The sequence below is a fragment of the Phascolarctos cinereus genome, unplaced genomic scaffold, assembly GCF_003287225.1.
Source record: "Phascolarctos cinereus isolate Bilbo 61053 unplaced genomic scaffold, phaCin_HiC Scaffold_1;HRSCAF=81, whole genome shotgun sequence".
NCBI lineage: Eukaryota > Metazoa > Chordata > Mammalia > Diprotodontia > Phascolarctidae > Phascolarctos > Phascolarctos cinereus.
The window spans coordinates 146307100-146320186 of NW_027555514.1; the positions used below are offsets into that span (position 1 = coordinate 146307100).

The 13087-nt window shown below is 36.0% G+C and overlaps 1 pseudogene; it reads right to left on the bottom strand.

Annotated features, from left to right (window-relative positions):
- Positions 1-11678: 11678 nt before the first annotated feature.
- LOC110206918 (small ribosomal subunit protein uS14 pseudogene) lies at positions 11679-11942 on the bottom strand (annotated as a pseudogene).
- Between the last annotated feature and the right edge of the window lie 1145 nt (positions 11943-13087).

Here is a 13087-nt window from a genome sequence, read left to right on the forward strand (position 1 = left end):
TGCAAAGTCATCTTGTCTAATCTCCCCACTCCCATTTTTTTTTACCAGATGAGGAAAATGAGTCCCAGAAAGGTTAAATAACTTGCCCGAAGTCAAATAATTAGTTAAGGAGAAAGTTGAGATTGAACTCAGGACTGCTGACTCCAAATTCAACGTGCTTTCCAGTCTACCATTTTTCTTTTCTTTTTTGTTTGTTTGTTTGTTTTTGTTTTTAGGCAATTGGGGTTAAGTGACTTGTCCAGGGTCACACAGCTAGTAAGTGCCAAGTGTGTGGTCTGAGGTCGGATTTGAACTCAGGTCCTCCTGACTTCAGGGCCGGTGCTCTATACACTACGCCACCTAGTTGCTCCCCCATCTTTTTCCCTTACCAAAATGTGACCACTTTGAAGTCATTTGGAGACCATTTAACCCAGCAATTTGTGCCATATCCCAAATCAGCTTTATTTCTTCAGTGATCCCCTTCAGCTCTCATACAGCTCTCTGTAGGTACAAATATTCCTTTGAGTTTCAAATTAATGTTACATTTAGATCATGTGCCTACTATTGGGCAGGTTTTATAAAGTTTATTTCATTTTCTCCTGAAATGACTTTTCTAAGCGTGAGTCAAAGGGGTAGCTAACTCTTCTTTGAGCCCAGGGAGATTTCCAAAAACTGTACCCTTCAAGAAGGTACTACATTGGAAAAAGGAGCTTCTGATCCTCCTAGCTAGTCCTCCTAACCAGGAAATCTGACCCACTGTAATTCAATCCTGTCTTGAATCTGACTGAGCTTGGGAGGCAATCATCACAGTCTCTAGCCTACCTCTAGTCCTGCTTCTTTACTATGTGCTGTGTAATAACTCTGACTTATCAACCATATATCCTACTGAATATGAGTAAGGGTGAGTTTCTTTAAAACTATGTCTGGGAAAGTGATATGTCGGCTTATTTTAGAAAGAAAAACTGACACATTTGGTCCGTTGAATCAGGAAATTGTACTTAGAAGCGTAGTCTTTGTCTTGAGATAGGAGCTTTTCTAAATTGCTCCTCCCAAAAAGCATTTCCTATAAGTAGGCATTCTGTTAGCAGTCAGTCAGTCAGTCAATCAACAAACAGTAAGCCCTTATATGTACCAGGCATTAAGCTGAGAATACAAAACAGGGCATAAACACTGTCTCTGCCCCACAAATAGTTCACATTCTACTGGGGGAGACTTCACAAACAGTCCTCTTATCTCCTACTGGAGAACTAAGACAAAACTAACAATTCTTTCATTTTCATGTGGAAGATTTCCTCCTTGGGGTGATATTAACGGACTAGTCAAAATGTTAGGAAGAGGATCATTTAATTTGTGTAAGGAGAGTTTGGGCAGCTAGGTGCTGCAGTGGATAGAGCACAGGTCCTGGAGTCAGGAAGACTCATCTTCCTGAATTCAAATGCAGCCTCAGACACCTACTAGCTGTGTGACCCTGGGCAAGTCACTTAACACTGTCAGCCTTTGTTTCCTCATCTATAAAGTGAGTTGGAGAAGGAAATGGCAAACCACTGCAGTATCCTTGCCAAAAAGAAAAAAAAACCCAAAAGGGGTCACAAATAGTCAGAGAGACTAAAAAGGACTAAACAAAGAAAAGTTGATCAAAGGAGTTTGATGAGCTGACAGAGCAGAGGCCTTTGTCTGGTGTCAGGACACCGGAAGCTTCCCATCAGAAGCATAGGCATATAGCTTGTGTAGAGCATGCATACACCTCCTGATTGGTTTTCGATGATTAGGTGAGCTGGATGGGACTTAGCAGGGTGGAGGAGCCAATCCCTTTCTATTCTCTATAAAATGTAGGCTGACAGATCAATTTGGCCATTTTTTGGACTTTCCTTTTACTTTTCCCTGTTTAAAGTACAAAATAGCCCAAAGCAGAGTAGATCTGGGTCTTGGGATGAGAAGTTTTTTAAAAAGATTTTGATAACTGTAGTTCCATAAAATTAGTTTCCTTTATAATTGTATATAATTTTTATATGCACTTAAAAAAAACATTCTGAAAAGGGGTCCACAGGCTGGGGTCCATGACATACACAAGAATGGTTGACTCCCTACTTTAATGAGTATTTCAGAAAAATTAAGATGAATGCTTATAGAGTGGTAATCTGTTGCTTGGCTCTCAAGAGAACATAAAGTTACTATAACATCCAACAATAAACACTTTTAAACTCTTATCATTCTAGCAAAGTCACTGCAGGGTGCCATAATTTATCTGTCTTCCTTTTAGGAAGAATTCTGTATTAGTATGCTCTAACTAGAATGCTAATAGCTGCTAAATTCTCAATTAATATTGTCATGAAATATCTGTTCAGCACAACTAAAAATTTCGGCTTAAACATTATTGGAAAAGTCAAGAACCTTGTGTTCAAGTTTTGAACATTGGAGGTGTGTAAACCACAGAAAGACAATTGATGTGCAATGCTACATTGTGTTTTATTTTTGGACCTACGTCAAGTATAAAACAAACAGGAAAATGGATAAACTGTACTTATCTTATTATGCATTTTGCCTGGACTTGTTTTTGTCACATTCCTAACCTTAAATAGTATAAGCAGAGACCCACAGTTACAAATACCAAAGCATTTTTCCTTATTTGTTAGTTACTACAAATAAAATGACACTGAAGTAACATTAAAGCCCTCAATTCATTGTTTAAAAAGCACCGGGCTCTTATTGAGTTATTAACCTACACTCATTGAATTAACTTATTTGGAAGTCAAAGAAGCACAACCTTACAATAGGAGTATGTGATTCTTTGCTTTTTTTTGCAATGCTTACTTCTCTGGCTCCATAATTAACATAGTCATAATTATTAAGCACCATGAAAAGGGAATTATATCCTAACTCCTACTTCTTTTATAAATCCATGGTTTTGGACACACAGTAAATGCTTAATAGATATTCACCAACTGATTTCTTGACCTAATATCCAAATCTAGAATAATACACATGCAATACTTTATTCTTTAGGATTTACTAGGAATAAGCATAAGAACAAAATGAATAATGATAACACAGATTGTTTATGTTAACTATGCATAAATAATCTGATTTCATATAAATATTTTAAAAATACTTATTGCAACAATTTCTAAATAAGCCCCATAATTAACAGCCACTTTAGTTATGCAACAGAAAATTCATTTGTGGTCTTTAGACTCCCTGTGATTCCTCCAGCAGCAGCTGGGAAAATAGGATCATAAATGTAGAGCTGGAAAGGAGTTCAAAGGTCATCTAGTCATCTTCATTTTGCAGATGATGAAGAGATTAAAACATTTGCCTAGGTCAAATTCATGGTCATTGTAGAAGAAAAAAATCATCCAGTAACCAGTTTTCTAGAGATGAACATTTTCGAACTAGCTATGTTATAACAGACCAAGTTTTCTTATCCCAGTGTCCATGGGCCCCCAAAGGGTCTTTGAATAGATTTCAGGGTTCCATGAACTTGGATGGGGGAAAAATTACATCTTTATTTTCACTAACCCCTCATTGAAATTTAGAGTTTCTTTTGATTGTGAATATAGGAAACAAAATATTATTCTGAGAAAGGGCCATAAGTTTCACCATACAGCCAAAGGTGTCCATGACACAAAAAAAGTAAGGAACTCCTATTTTAGACTCTACCACTGCATCTGTACTCTAAGCATTTCTGATTTGGCAGAACCTGACAGGAACCCAGAGCCTCTCCATGTCAGGCATCCAAGTACAGGATGTGCTACATACCCTTAGCAAATCACTTCTTTGAACTTTCATTCTCCTATATTTAACTCAAATTTCATCATATTGGTATTAAAAATTCACAAAATAGGTCAATTCAGCTGCCTTACAAGTACAAAATAAAAGAAACCTTTTTTCTAAATAAACCAACTTACCCATTACAAAAGAATCTTCATTTTCTCTACAAAATTTTGGTATAAATCATGAAAGAGAAAACTTTCTTTATGTGCTTATGAATGATGTACAAATGAATTCCAGATAGTTCATAGGCAGGCACATTCCTCTAATATAGGAAAAACAACTGAAGTTTAGCAGATCTATATATGTTACTCTCCTTTACAAAAACTTCACAGAGGCTCTCTGCTGCCTCTAGGATAAAATACAAAATCCTCAGTCTGGCATTTGAATCCTCTGGAGATGTGGCTCTCACTTACCTTTCTAGTCTTATTTCATATGAATCTCCTTCATGCCTTTTCCTTTCCAGTCAAACTGGTATACCAGCTGATAAAAAAGCTTGTTATGCAAACAAGACTTATATAGGATAAATTGGAGATAATTAATGGGGGGGAAATGCTAGCATTAAAGGGGATCAAGAAAGGCTTCTCAATGCTACCATCTACATATGACATTATGCTGGTTACATTAAGCCTGAGAACATTGCAGAGTATCTGACGTAATCTATAACCACTCAAGAAAGCTTGATCTGATCATCCACAGAAGATAGACCAAGTGGATGAGGAATGTTTATTAACTACATTGTGACATACAGTTGGAGAAACAATCTACAGAGCTTATCCATCAGTATGTCAGTCAATAAACATTTATTAAGCACCTACTATGTGCTAGGTACTATGCTATGTATATTAGAAGAATACGAATGGATAAGTTAGTTCTAGACTTTAAACAAATGAAGGGCAGCTGGATTGTGCTTACTGTTCTCGATGTCAAGAGAAAGTGAAGAAGATTCTCTAGCACATTTTAGAGACCTTCTAAGAACAACCTACAATAGGAAAAATTGCACAGGATGAGCATGAAAGAATGAGTTGCAATCTGCATCACCAAAGGGAATATTCAAATTAATCAAATCACAGATACATTTAAGTTTTGTATTTCCATTTCATCAAAAGTATACCTTGGAAGTATAGAAAGATGACAAAACGTTTCCCGGGGAACTAATCTATTTTCATACTACCTCATACCCTCCACCTTCTCAAAAAAAAAGTTTAAAAAATTAATTTAACAAAAATCTGCCAAATAACTGGCATTAAACATGATAGAGTCAATAGTGCCAGGGTCAGTTTAGGCCCAGTCAACCCCTTCCTAATAAAAAAAAATTAGTCCTTTTCCCCCAAGGGCAGAAATAACATTGTTCTTCTAATTTGGTTATGAGGGAAATTAAAGGATGAAAGAATAATCTTGGAACATTAGAAACCATTTAATCCAGGGGTGGGGAGCCTGAGGCCTCGAGGCCACATGTGGCCTTCTAGGTCCTCAAGTGAGGCCCTTTGACTGAATCCAAACTTCACAGAACAAATTCCCTTACTGAAAGTATTTGTTCTACAAAACTTGGACTCAGTCAAAAGGCTGCACCCAAGGATCTAGAAAGCCACATGTAGCCTTGAGGCCACAGGTTTCCTACCCCTGATAATCCGTCTAGTCCAGCCTCTCACCAGAGATAAGAATCCTCTCTACAGCATCTTTTGACTAATTATATTAGATATATTTCCACTTACTAATTGTGTGACCCTGGGCAAGTCACTTAACTGCTGTTTGCCTCAGTTTCCTTATCTGTAAAATGGGGATAATCATAGCACCTCCCTCCAGGTTGCTGTAAGAATAGAATGAGAGAATTATAATGCATTTAGCACAGTGCCTGGCACGTAGTAATCACTATATAAATGGCATCTACTATTCTTAGCATTTTTATTTTTACTTCCATACAAAAGTGTGGCAGAAAATTTTTGAGTCAGTCTATACGTTTGAAAATATGAGTTCATATGCCCAAAGGGATATAAAACTTCATACTCTTTGACCCAGCAATATTTCTACTAGATCTGAGTCTCAAAGAAATAATTAAAAAAAAAGGAAAAGTACCTATATGTATAGCATCTCTTTTTGTGGTGTAAAGAATTAGAAATTGAGGGGATTCCCATCAGTTGGGAAAATGGCTGAGCAAGTTGTGGTATATGATTGATTGTGTTGGAATTCTATCATGTTATGAGAAATGACAAAAAACTTTTTTGTTACAAAGAAATTTCAGGAAAACCTGGGAAGATTTACATGAACTGATGTAAAGTGAAATGAGAAGAACCAGGAGAACATTGAACACAATAAGAGCAGTAGTCTACAGTGATCGACTGTGAATGACTTAGCTATTCTCAGTAATACAGTGATCCAAGACAATTCCAAAAACCCCATGATGAGAAATGCTACCCACCTCAGAGAAAGAACTGATGGAATCTGCATGTAGATTGAAGTGTACTTTTTTAAACTTTCTTTATTATTTTTGGGTTTTTGGTCCACATTTTTTTTGCAACATTGCTAATATATTTTGCATGATTATACATGTATAATCTATATCAAATTGCTTGCCTTCTCAAGGAAGGGAGAAGAGGGAGAGAGAATTGAAACTCAAAATTTTTAAAAATCAATGTTAAAAATGTTTGTTTACATGTAATTAAGAAAAAATAAAAATTAAATGAAAATATGGGTTCTCTTGTGAGCCCATAAAGTTACTTAGCTCTTCTGTCATTAGAGCCAAATAAGCACTAACAGAGCTCATTAGCATTTGTGAATTGGTAATCAGGATAGACTATTGTGAGATTTGAATAGAGGAGAATGAGTGAATGAATGGATGAATTAGCATTTAAAAAGCACTTACTATGTGAAGGGCACATAGAGATTCAACTACAAGCAAGAAAGACTGTCCTAGCCTTCAACAAGCTTGTAGTCCAGTAGGGGAACCACGCATCTAGAGGAGCAGGAGTTGTCAGGGAGAATGACTGTGAGATGGAGCGAGGGGTGAAATAGTAGTTCCAAGACCAGGAAAGATATAAAAAGCTCAACAGTCAGAGCCCAAGGGCAGGGGTCAGAGCATGGGTGAGAGAAGGAAGAGAAAACCAGAGTACAGTTGGCATAGCTTGGAGATGGCCAGATCAAACTCTTCTTCCCTATGATTGAACAATTTGTGAGATTTACCAAAACAAACAGTAAAAAAAAATAGTTATTGAGATGTTATCTGCTATTATTTGAACAACTCTTCTTTAGTATAGAAGAGGGTGAGAAAAGTGGTTATAACATTTACATTGAAAGGAGATATATTGGTAGGAGGGACTACATAGACAAACAACAGCAATGGCCTCCCTCATCACCTGGGGGAAAGGAAAAATCCAGAAGGGGGCAGAAAAGCTTCTTTTTTATTCAGTCTATGCTCTGGAGATTTTTTTTAAATAAAAAAACAACCACGGGTTCAAATATCTGATCCATTAGTCCACAATCAGCATCAAGTGACTGAATTCTATTTGCTTCTTTAACTGGAAACTAGCAAACACATGACCATGTATGAGTAAGTTCTCTCTTTACCCACATTTTTATACACTCAGGTTGGTTTAATGTGTTTCCGTTCAATTTCAGCCAAAACTTTACAATTGTTCTCTGACCAAATTTTTTAGAAACATATCAAAGTGTGAGAAAGAGAGCTTTATGGCAACTTTGTCATTAGCAGCCCCTAACCTCTTCCTTTCTATGCCCTTTTCTCTAAAATTAAAATGAAAATGATGCTTTTTTTACACAATTTATGCCTCCCAATGATTTGAAATTAAATTTTTGACAACCACATGAAGATAAATATGAATTCAAAGGAAAGATTTATCATGACTTTCTTATTTTCCAATACTATAATTTCATAAAAGAGGATAACAATCAACAAGTATTTATTAAGTATTTATGTGCTAATGCTGGAGACAAAAATACTGGGAATGAAACCATACCTACTTTCAAGAACCTTATACTCTTTTTTTTTCTTTTTTAAAGAAAATATACCTTAATCTGAAATCGGAGTTCATTAGTTCTCTATCTAGAGATGGATAGCATATTTCCTCACAAGAAGGACTTTCACATTCTAACAATGTACATGTAGGGGTACCATTAGGGTCAGCAGTGCATATAGGAGGCAGGGTCCTCTTGCTCAGCCTCATCAGAGGCTGATTCAGCAATCAATAAAGTTTCAAATGAAAAGGGAAAGATCACACATTAGGCTGATTCACAAATTAACAAAATTACAATTCGTTCCTCTTCTCCCCTTAAAAAAAAAATCACTCCCCCCTTACCCTTGAAACAAGTACAGTTAAATCTATGCATTTTTCTGGCTTTTGTGATACCTCCCGTTCACCCTATCTCTCCTCTAATTCAGTTTCCTTGTTTAGGATTATAGATTTGCAATTGAAAATGACCTTGCAAGCAATCTAGTCAAATTTCCTCATATTATAGATGAGGAAACTGAGGCCTACAGAGATTAAGAGATTTGCTCAAGGTCACGCTGTTTGCATTGCACCAATTTCTTCTTGCCTGCCTACTCTTTCCCCTTCAGCAAAATATTTGAAAGTTGTCATTTATATGGTAATGTGAATGAATTTAAGCCAGTCTTGCATTTTAAACTGTGTCACTAATTTATATCAGGGAATTTATTATTGGAGAATTTAAAGCTTTAGAAAAAAAGGTAAAAGATTGGATGGTGTGGAGAAAGTCATTCCCCATTACCTGGGTATACCAAGGGGCACCTAGATCCTAGAATCCTGCATTCCATCCTCAAAAATCCTATATTGATTCTCCTATCAAGTGTGCTTTTCTTTGAACCATGTCTCTGTGACCTGGAGAAAGTCAATAAAACTCCCAGAGTCTCAATTTCCTCTTCTATAACGTGACAGGGTAGGACAAGCTGACCTCTTCGCTACCTACCAGTTCTGAAAGGCTTTGATTCTGTTTTCATATCTGCCCCACACAGAATGAAACATTAATAAATTTAACCGAAACTATGTTTAATACCACTTAAGCCATCAAATATGACATGTTCAGGGAAAAATAAAATAAACCTAGCTCTGTCTCAGGAGACATGAAAACATTGAATTTAAGACATGAAGACAATGAAAGTACTTGGTGACTAAAAAGACCTGAACGATATTTCTGAAAAGCACAGTAACTAAATGTCTGGATCTGAAAGGTGTAATTTTAAACCTTCTATTCCTTCGATGCTATAATTAAAAGAAAAAATAAAAGGCAGCTTTGAAAAACACAAAGCAAATCTGGCTTGCATTGACGCGTATCATTTGCTTACTCCAGGGATCTCATCCAAAATGATACATTTGTTTCCTAAGAGGTGAAAAGTATAATCTGGTTCTTTCTTTTCAAATTAAATTTTTGACAATGACATCAAGTTGAACATGAACTCAGAGGAAAGGTTTGTCATGCTTTCTTGTTTTCAAATATTAGAATTCCTTGGGGGCAGCTAGGATAGAGCACTGGCCCTGGAGTCAGCAGGACCTAAGTTCAAATTCGACCTCAGACACTTGACACTAGCTGTGTGACCCTGGGCAAGTCATTTAACCCCATTGCCTAGCCAAAGAAAAAGAAAAAAATAGAATTCCTTTGAAGAGGGATAAATCAGTCAGTGAGTATTAAGAGCCTGCTATGTATCAGGTGCTGTGGTAGGTGCTGGAGTTACAAATACATAGAATGAAACAATCCCTACTTTCAAGGAGTTTACATTCTAACAAAGATCATGTATGGGTATCAAAAAGGTCAGAGGTGCATGCAGGTCTCCAGTCCAGTGACAAAAAAGGCACAGAATTCACAAATCAGCAGGATAATAAGTGAAAAAAGGAAGGATCAAAACAAACATAAAAGAAATCAGTAAAATCATTAGGGAACACTATACACAGCTAGTCTAACAAATGATATCATTTAAAGCGAATGGATACTATCTACAAAAATATAAATTGCCAAAACTAACATAGCTTGAAATTAATTATTTAAATAGATCAGTTTTAGAGGAAGAAATTAGATGAGTCATCATCTACACATCAACCGCATAGCCCAGACACATTCACAAGGAATTATTTTCAAATTTTCCAAGAACAAATAATCCATGTGTTACAGTTTATGTACAGGGAGAAAAGGGGAACGTTACTGAATACCTTTTACTAGGCAATAAAAACAGTGAAAAAAACCAGTAAAAATTATAGAGCAATTTCACTAATGAATGTAGATGCAAAAATGATAAATATCAGTTAATAGAATACAACGAAACATTAGGAAAATTATTCATCATGACTAAACAGGATTCACTAGTTTAGAATCAGAGCTTTCAACATAATAAATTTATAAGCCAAAAGAAAACCTTTTTTTAAAATAAAAATGTGCTTATATCAGTAGCTAAAGAAAAAAAGCCTTAATATAAACCCAGAATCTGAATCTGAGACTAGCTTACTACTTATTCAGAAACACTCTTAAAAGCATTTGCTGGTGATAAATATGAAGAACACATAATAATAGGGAGAAAAAAGAAGTTCTATTTGCGATAGCAACAGGAATCATCAGATATTTGGGGATTATTCTACCTAGTAACACACAAGACCTGTGTAAAAACAATTGCATGACATTTTGTTCTTTATTTGATCTGTGATATCTCTGACATAGCCAGCTTTTAGTTGAAATAATGGCCAATATAAAAGATAACCCAAGTAAATAGAGGGTTATTAAATGTTCATGGATAGGTTAGATTAATAAGTAAAGATGATACTCCCCAAATTAATTTGTATATTCAAAGTAAGACCAATCAAAATACTAAGCGGTTTCTTTATAGAGCTAGAAAAAAAAAAGGACATTTATAAGGAAAAACAAGAATGCAAGAATTACCAAGGGGCACACAGAAGGGAAAAGCTGATGGAGGTGGTGTTGTGCTCTCAGACATTAAATGTAACTGGATGGACATAATACTGTGTTCAGGGAAGAAGAGAGAACTTGAAACTGACAAGCTTCTGCACGTACAACATTAATGCATCTATAATCAGAATAGAAGTGATCAAATGAAAAAAAATTGTACCAAATTTCTCTGATAAAAGTTTGGCACCCAAGATATGTAAACAATTTATATATAAATGTGTGTGCTTACATGTGTGTATGTGTGTGTGTGTGTGTGTAACTAGTAGCCATTCCCTGATAGATAATTTGTCAAAGAATATGAACAAACAATTTTTAAAACAACTGCAAAGTATTTACAACCACATAAAAAAATTCTCCAAATCACTAATAATGATAGAAATACAAATCAAAACAATCTAGAGGTATTACCTCACACCCTGCGAATTGGCAAAAATGACTAAAAATGGCAACAGTCAATGTTGGAGGGTTTGGAGGAAGATAGACACTCTACTACATTGTTGATAGAGCTGTGAAATAGTACAACCATTTTGGAGAGCAATTTTAATTATGCAAATAAAGTGAGTAAAATAACCATGCCCTTTAAACCAGAAACTCTATTACTGAGCTGAGCTTATATATGAAGGAAGCAATTGATAAGAAAATAGTCTCCAAAATACTTACAAAAATTTGTAACAGCATTTTTTGTGATAACCAAAAAATGGAAACAAAGTAGATGTCCTTCAGTTGGGGAATCACTAAACATTGTGGTACATGAATGTAACGAAATATTACTGTGCTGTAAAAAATCGTATGCGTGAGGAATACAGAGACACAGAAAGATTTATATAAACTGATGCTGAGTGAAGCAAGCAGAGACACAGTAACTACAACAATATAGATGGAAAGAACTGCAACACACCAGAAAAATCAAAAGTAAATGTAACCAAATTATATAGATCATGTGAGAGTCAAATTTTTTTTTCCGAGGATGACCCTTTTTAAATTATATATGCAAATTGGCATAGCACGTACAAAATGATCCATCTTTAGGTTGTCCAGGGTGCAATAAAATTGTAGTCACTGATGGTCAGCATAATCACTGAAGCGAGATTCACAAATATAACTTAGTCCAACTTGATGAAGCCGATGTACTTCGCGTACTGCCGGTAGCACTGGCGGCACACGTTCAGGCCGTACTTGCGCATCAGGCCATGCCAGTTCGAACAAACGCGGCTCGACCGAGACCCCTGGCTGAGCTTTCAAAGGTGGCTCCAGTAGAGCTGCTGATGACCCATGGCGCCATTAGCAAAGACGCGAGACAAAAAAAGCGAGACTCAAAATTAAGAGATATAAGAAGACACCCCCAATCTACTCCTGGAAGAGATGGGACATGTCCACAAGTATTACCCATTGCACATGTTTTTGGACTATTGATCAGTTGTTCTGACTTCCCCCCCACTCTTTTTCCTCTCTAAAAAAATATTGTTTGTTTTGCAACGACTCCCTCGGAGGGGAAGGAGGAGAGAGACATGATATACTGTGGAAATGTAAGAAACAGAAAATATTAGTAAAAGCTTATTTTAAAAAGTAATGACTTGAAAAACACTCAATCTCACTAATAATCAATTTAAAGCAACTGTGAGACACTACCTTATATGTCTAAAATTGGCACAAAAAAAGGAAAAATAATTTAGAAAATGAAACAATGCTAGTAGGGCTATGGAGAAAGAAATACTCATTGCTGGTAGAATTACAGACTTGGAGAATCTTTTGGACAGTAATCTGTCAAGACACAAAAGTAACATGAAAACCATATCCAGTGACTAATAATTGCCTTATCAGGAATATATACTAAAAGTATTGTCACATACAATGCTTGCTGTATAGAAATATTTATGGCAGCATTATATGGTGTTGCAGTATATAAAGTTCAGGGCCTGGAGTCAGAAAGACCTTGTTTCAAATCCAGCCTTTGTTACTTAGTAGCTGTGTGTTCTGGGCAAGTCATTCAATCTCAGTTTCCTCAACTGTAAAATGGGGATAATAAGAGTACCTCTCTGGGTTGTTGTGAGGATCAAATGAGGTAATATTTATAAAGGGCTTCACACAGTGCCTGTAGACACTACATAAATGTTTATTCTTTTCTCTTCTCCTTGAAGAGGACTTAGGCAGAGTGAGTGATAAATTGTTATGATGCATTGTTATTCATTGTAAGTAATCTTTTTATAAAAAAGGGGAAAGGACCCACTTGTGCAAAAATATCTATAGCAGCCCATTTCATGGTGTCAAAAAATTGGAAATTGAGAGGTTGCCCATCAACTGGGAAATGGCTGAACAAGCTATGATATGTGAATGTAATGGAATACTATTGTGCAATAAGAAATAATGAACAGGCACATTTTGGAAAAACCTGGAAAGACTTGTACAAACTGATGCAAAG